Below are 7,794 nucleotides of genomic sequence, written 5' to 3' on the forward strand. Positions count from 1 at the left end.
GTGAAATAATGATTTCTTTCATTATTTCACTATCCTGAAAAAAACAGAAATGTGCTCTGTCTGAAGTCCTATCCACTGGCACTCTACACATCCTTCAGAGTCATCCTGCTATAGAGCAATGCTCTCCTTTCCTATTTTACCTGCACTTAGTTATGYGAACAAGAAGGGCATACCACTGTGCTGCACCACCAAGATCTATTGCCAGCAACAGATCATCCCCTTTGAGAAACAGTAAATGTATTTTAACTAGTAGGTGGTAAAGGGTTAACTGCATTTTAAAAACGCAAAATAACCTGAATGTGTAGTCAGATAACTGAAAACTCTTACCAAATAATCATGTTGCAGGATTTGTAGCTATGCAAATGTCCTTTTCACTGAAAACTTGTTGGTGATAACAACCTATAAATCTCTTCCATAGAAAAAATTCTTCCTTTCTCATTTGGAGCTCCCTGTTTTCAGAGAGAAGTGAAAACACTGAAATCAGTGAATGCTTTTAGATGTGAAAGAGATACACTATTGCAACTCCTGACAGAGCAGTCAAAACTACTGGTTGCCTTTCTATACTACACCAGGAGTGCATATTTTGTATATTTGCTTATAAAAAAGTGTGCTTTGTAGCTATTGCTTTTTAAGCTGTAAAGACCCAAAATAGCAATGCATTTCCCAGATTCCTGTGCATTGATGAAGCAGCAAAATATATATTTTTACTAAATACAGAACACTTTTTACTTCTAAATGTTAAGTAGATGTACATTTCTTTATAAAATCAATAAAAGTTATGGAATTGAATTATTGAGTATTCTAGTTATTAGCATGACAAACGCTCTCCTGTTAAACTGAAAGATATAAATAAAGTACACTTTTACAAAGCTTGGTTAAGAGCTTGATTTTCTATAAATTGCTAGCTGAATGAAAGTGCCTCTTGGCCATAGGGGGCATTTATACTAATTATTAAATACGTGGAACCTCTTCAACTGCTAGTACTTCCTTTCATTGCCAGGCTTTCTAGAATAGGAAGTGCAACCCATCATGATAAGGTGGAATTTGAATAATGCACGTGCAAGACTTCTCTGAAGAACATTGGTAGAGTTTGGATGAATCAAAACAAGGATTGTCATATTCCAGGTAGGCAAAAAAGTAAATCTTCTTCTGAGGTTTACCCAACAACCAGCAAGAAACCTCAAGTGTATGTGAGTATATCTTACTCTGTTTAAAGCTTCTTCCCAAACAGCACTGACAAAAAGACCCGTTCTGCTGTTCTAAGGACTGTCTCCCTCTGTGCAGTTACCAGCATAACTCTACCAAGAACCAAGCTTTAATTTTTGCTCTGAACCAGATAGCTGTTAGATACAGCTCCAAACAGGAAAGGAGGAGGAGCTGAATGAAAAGCTATTGAGAGGGCTAACAACAGATATAAAAGTGTGTGCTTGGAAGAAGAGGGGCTATAGAAAGGCTTTTAAGACTTAAGGCACGATCACAAATTTGCCCTATACACTGTCTGTAGATGAGAGGAGGCTGGTTGTATTGTCTCTTTTTCTGAGAAAATTGCATTGAACCTGGAGAGAAATGGATCTGGGGAAACTCATCGTGTCCATCCCAGTACAGAACAGCACCCTTCTTATGGATCCAGAAAAGGTATGAGGAGAAGAGAGGACTTTCCCTGCTCTCTGCGTCCGATTGATTCCAGACCATCTCACATCCTATGGGATAGACTCCTAATGTTTTTCCAGCCCTAGTGCTGTGAGATATCTCCAGGTTTTGTAAACTGATGCAAAATACATGGTTGTTCTCGAATGGGTCCTGAACAAGGCTGTAACCTTCAAATGAAAAGAATTTTAAGGCTGCATGCCACCTCACCATGCTGCATCACCATCAAGCCCTGTCTCCAATAGCAGATAAAGAGGATGGTCTTCAGAAACTGAATTAACAAGTGGCCTTGTCAAGGTATGTTCATGGTCCAGCCCTCATAACCTGTGGCTGGAAGACCTGGCAGAAGTAGAGACTAGGGCAGCTTTTACTGCCCAGGGCTAATTCACTCAGGAGCTCTGAACTGACGGTCGGAGGGAGGTGGCTGGTCACTTCATTCCTTCTGTGCACTGCACCATCCAGCGCACAAGGCACAACTCTTCATGTCTGCTTCTCTACCACTGATGTTTCTTCTCTTGTCAGTTGGTAACTGCAGCCAGCTTCATGCCTTCTGCCTCCAGCAATCCACAGGTAGTGCAGCTGGCCTGGCATGAAGTGTGCTGGCTTGTGCCTTCTCATAACCTCTGGGGGCTCAGAGGAACAGCAGCTCCTTCTACCCATTTAAGAAACTCCCCACAATTGTGAAGGGACCATGTAAGTCTTTTTAAAATACTGTCAAAAATGGTTAAGTTGTGGAACATTCTCCCCTGCAGTGTCTCTGTCTGAAAGAAGGGTTTGCCAGCCTTCAGTATGCTCTGGGATGACATGTCACTAAGGCAAGGCCTAATGAAGTTCTTGACTCTAGTCAGTCATACACTGAGAGTAGCATGATGTTTAGATAATGCTTTGTTAATCTCTGTAGGGTAGGAGATGTCAGCTTCTGCCTTCCTAATCAGATCTGAAATGTAATGACTCTTTAACTACAGATAATTAAGTGTCCTACTCATCCCTATACGCTCAGACATACTACTCTGGATACTAGACTTATTTCCCTAGTGATTCAGGGGAAAAATCAAGTTCTATTCCATTTTTCACTTTATCCTACTTATCAATACTTAGTCACAAGTAAATTCATGTCAGACTAGTACTTACAGGAGGAAATAGAGAAAAAGTAAACATGCAATCAAGAAGAATTCCCACAGAGCAGTCCAGTCGATGTCGGGCACTGTTTCAGTAAGAATAATCCTCAGGCAGCAGTCACATGTCATTTGACATTGCCAAAAGCATGACAGAGAAAAAAGAAGGATTAATATGACTTCTTGCTTAAGCCATTAAAGTAAATGATTAAGTGTTAGGTTTAGCCCAGTTCAATTTCTGGGCCACTCAACAACATTCATTGTAGTTGCTCACCTTTACCTCTAGTGCCTTGCTTTAAAGGGGTTACATCAAGATAACAGAAGTGAGTTTGTTTATTCCACTATGATAGTGAGAAGGGCAGAGGATAAAGAAATAATCTGCGAAGGATCACATCTCATGCTGCATACTTTTGATTTTAAAAAGATTTTAAATAAAAATACTTTCATAATCTTCACAGTGGAATCGGAGAGCCAGGGTGTGTGGGACAGCCTAAAACTTCAGTTTTCAATTTCTGCCTTTCTGTGGCTTAATCCAGTAGGATTTAAATAGCAGTTCCTGGTGAGAAGCACCGCTTTGTGGATGAAGAAAGTGATGAAGACAGTGTAACAGCGCAGCATAGAAAGCATGGAAATTCCTCTATTAATGAGCCCAGAGAGGATTTGCAGAGCTCTAAGGTCTGTGATGTCAATTAGATCGTGTGTCGCATGCTTCTGTCCTTCATCTGTGCTGCTTTCTCCTTAGGGAAGATCCGAAGGCTGTACCCTGCTGCTCTTTGAGGATGAGCCTGTACGAGCTGTTTTGCTGAGGAGCTGCATAAGGTAGCTAAGTCAAACTGACTCAGTTTTCACCTGTTCTCAGGCTGTCAGGACTTGGACATTAAATTGCACCTCAGCATGCTGCTTAGCTGATGCTATTTTCTATAAAATTTCCTAGTCCTACTGGGCTTTTGCCAGGATCCTGGGGTGTTAGTCATTCCCCACGGTGGTGTTCAATCCTGTCAGTTCAGGGATGCGTGCCAAATTTGTAACACCTGCAGGAGCCTGGCAGTGCGAATGGATGCTTGGGCCTTGTGAGATCAGACACAGTCTTGGAGTACCAGGTAACAGTGCGTTCTGAACACCACCTGCTGTGTCCACACCGGAATGACCGGAGATGGTGGTCACTGCCAGCGATGCTATGAGGATGAGAGTAATGGGTGAGGGAGATTGAATGCTGAGTCTTTAAACTCTCTTACAGTGCCAGGAAAAGCTCACTGCTAAGTCAGGTAGGAGCAAATACAAAGTGCTGTATTGACATCTCAGTTCTGGCTCATGCAGGGGAGGAAATCTACTTTCCTTTTGATTCAGACAGTTGCTTCTACCTCTGCAAGAGAGAAGCATCTTAGGGAATCCAGAAACATTTGTCTTCCTGCTCTGGGGTGTAGACCAACTGAGAAAGAAGACGAGTGGTTAYACTCCGTGAAAAATTTTGTGGTGAAATGAGGTGGATTTACCATCAGTAACAGTCTGTGTTTTGTTCAGCTTCCAACTTTTCATTCTTTGATCTTCTCTCTGTAGGAATGGGTGGTGGGAACACATCTGCTCCATTTATGTTGTTAATTTCTCTGCTCTTGCATTTTGAACCTGGGAACAAGGAGAAACTTAAGCTGTGGCAAGAGCATCTGCAACTTTAGAGGTTATTGTGAGACAGGTGTAGCCCATCAGTCTGAGCAGCCCAGGAATGGAGAAGTCCCTGTCCAAAATTCCTTCCCACTGCTACTTCTAAATATGTTGCTAGTCTGCTTTTTCTGGCCCAAACTGATCCCAAAGCATGGCTTGAAACCGGGGGGCCACTCCACCTGGAGATGACACCTGACTGATGAGGTGAGGAAGTAGCTTTTCATTGCTCTTAACCTGCCAACTGTTTTTTGCCTAGAGAGTTAACATCACTGTTGGGTGCGGCTCTGTGCTGGCCTGGGGAATACAGCGGGTGGTTCGAATCCAAACCAGCTCTGGTGTGAGCAGACACACTGTATATGGGTGCCTTGGGCTGGCCTCCATGTTCTTGGCTGCTGATACAGGAGGCTGAGTTCTAGCAGGAGCCACTCTCTTGATAAGAGATACTGAAGTGACTGAATCCTTTCCAATATTCTTTAAAAAATATGGACTCGAGAGCTTAACACACTGCCTAGAAATGGCTTCACTAGTGCTATACATACTGTTAATATGCACACTACTGTGTTTGATGTGCCTTTCTTTTAAACTCTTTTAGCTTTTTCATCATGTCTCTTTTAGCTGCATCATTCTGCTTAGAAGGCTGCTTCTCTTGTCTTCCAAAATGGTCCTGAGTCCTGTTCAGACTCATCGTCCTTTGTCTTTCAGGTGTGACCAACCTGTTTTGCTCTTTAGGTATATGTGTTTAGATGTATTAAAACACAAGATTCATTTCATCATGTTACCCATACCTACTCTACTTGCTGTTTGACCTGTGCTGTCACTGTTCACCAGCTCCTCAGCTGTGATCACAACACAGTGGCTCCTTTTTGCACTGGGCCCTCATTTCTAGGGGTGCTGGTGCTGCACATCTGTCCATTTGATTAACATGCATTCAAAAATGCTGCAGAAATGGAGGTTAATTCCGTTCAGAGAAAGAGAAGGAGGGCTCATGGCTTGGGGGTGTCTTTGCCCATTTTTGTGACTATCTGCTGGATTCTTGTTCACCGAGAAATGACTTACAGCCCATGTGAGACACAAACATCCCTTTATCACACAGCTTGTATCACCCTAATGGAATTCTGTCAGCTGAGGATAAAATGTGGACTAAGAAAGCAATTATACAGTGAATCTCCTAGCTGCAGGAAGAGCTGAGAGATGGGGACTGAGTGCCCAGCTGGAGTAATTTCCTGTCTCACTGGCCTCTAAATCTTGCTGGGAAGAGATCAATTTTCCTTCTTTGTCTAACAGCATCAGCTCCAGTCACCCTGGTTCAGGATCCTATGAAGTGCTGGAGTGTTGAGATCTAGGAATAGAAGGAATAATTTGAAAATTGCAACTTCTTTCTTATTGACCTAGAAGTTACTGGAAAAGGGGAAACCAAGGATACAGACCCTTTGTTTGATCTAGCTATTCCCTTTCTTAGCTTCATGTTTAAGGAAAGGACTGTCCATCCCAATGATCCATGAGATAGGAGCTTCCCATCCTGGGCTATAATTTCCAACACTGCACAGTTGTCCACCCACAGCTCACTGCTTTGGCTCTTATTAAGAGAGGAAAATCACCACCTTGTGATCTGCTGGCAGCTTTCCCCAACTATGCTGTTTCCTTTTTTTGGGGGGGGGAAGATCCCGATTACATAACAAGACCACAGTAAGGTCCTGCCTTTAGCTTCTCACTCCCTCAAGGTCTGTTTTTGCATTGTGTGACTAAAATCAACTTGTCTCATAAATTCTTAGTGTGTTGCTGCTCTATTGCTCTTTGGACTTCCAAAAATGTCAGTGTGCATAGATTCTGTGCAGTTTTGCCAAGAGGAAGGGCATTCTGGGGAACCATAAACCTAAGGCAAGACCTTAAATAGATAAAATTGGCTTGTATTCAATTGTTTCCTCATACTCAGATCTGATCTGTTGTTTCAGAGCTTGGTTGCCTGTATTCCTTAGCTGATTTTTATCTTACTGGAAAAGGAGTTTCTTGGTGGTTTTTTGAAAGTCCAGCATGCTGAAGTAAGCATGTTTAGGAGTTGAATGTCAGAAAATGTTAAAGAAACTCAGAAATAGTGAGGTCTCTGCTCAGCAAAGAAGCCAGTTGCTATTTTAAAGTCTCCTGGTCCTGGAGGAGGCAGGCAGATACAGTGCTAAACAGGACTTCTTGGTTTCAAGTTTTAGATTTTGAGACTGCATTTCAGAGCCGTTGTAAGGGCCAGGAGGAGCCCAGTGCTCAGCTGCTGCCTCCCGAGCATGTGAGGCCAGCTGAGCCCTATGGCTTGGATTTATCTCCAAAGTGTATCCCAGTCAGTATAGGTGGAGCTGAAACAGGAGTTGGTTACAGGCTCCTGTGGAAAGCAAGTGTGGTAGAAACAAGGGGTAGAGGAAGACAAGAGCTGCTCTGACTGCTGAAAGTTTCTTAGGATACTGATATTCTGTCCAAGGCATGCGCTGTACCTGGGAGAAGAGCTGACCACTGCAGTAAAGACAATGGAGTGGGAGCATTTGGGCCCTTTTATTCTTGTCACTAAGACTTCTCCTTTTCTGCCTGATAGCAGAGATGTTCATTAAACAGCAGCCAGAATACTTACTTACCTGGCAGGGGAGACACTATGATCAGGCAGGTGGTTTTCCCAGGGTGAGGCTCATCCTTTGCACTCTGGGTGTGCTGACCCCTGCGATTTCCCCAAATTCAGGGAAGCTTGTTTATTTTTATCTTTTTTGCTCTTTTGTGTGGGTACTAATGATACTAAGGGCAAATTGGAAACCATCAAACAGGATTTCAGAGCTCTGGGGATGGTGATCAAGGGTCTGGGAGCCCAGGTCATTTTCTCCTCAATCCTGCCAGTGAGGGGGAAGGATGGGAGGAGGAAGAGATGGATTTTCCAAGTCAACAGCTGGCTGCGCCACTGGTGTTGGCAACAGGGTTTTGGTTTCTGCAACCATGGGACCCTGTTTGAAGATTGACAACTGCTGGGGAGAGATGGGATGCACCTCACTAAGAGGGGCATGCATGTCTTTGCCAACAGGTTGGCCAGCCTGGTAAGGAGGGCTTTAAACCAGGGAAGATGGGGGAAGGAGAGAGTTATAGAGACAGGGTAGTCGGCAAAATGTGGCTCAACCCAGGATGCCTCCAGCGGGTGAATGCAGCCAGGGAAGTGCGCATGGGATGTGGCTATGGAGGATCCTCTTGTATCCCTCCTGGGAAACCTGCATGCTCGATCACCTCCCTGAAATGCCTGTACACCAATGCACGCAGCTTGGGGAACAAACAGGAAGAACTAGAGATCTGTGTGTGGTCGCAGGGCCATGATCTCAATGCAATTACAAAGACATGGTGGGATAGCTTGTAT

At 43.6% G+C, this 7,794-nt stretch overlaps 1 non-coding gene across 1 annotated transcript; it reads left to right on the plus strand.

Moving 5' to 3' along the window:
- The first annotated feature begins 7,028 nt into the window (after positions 1-7,028).
- On the plus strand, positions 7,029-7,186 carry LOC112973137. Its single transcript, XR_003255901.1, has one exon. It is a non-coding gene; the product is annotated as a U1 spliceosomal RNA (small nuclear RNA).
- Positions 7,187-7,794: the final 608 nt, after the last annotated feature.

Source organism: Apteryx rowi, unplaced genomic scaffold (genome assembly GCF_003343035.1).
Source record: "Apteryx rowi isolate R43461 unplaced genomic scaffold, aptRow1 scaffold_527, whole genome shotgun sequence".
Lineage (NCBI taxonomy): Eukaryota > Metazoa > Chordata > Aves > Apterygiformes > Apterygidae > Apteryx > Apteryx rowi.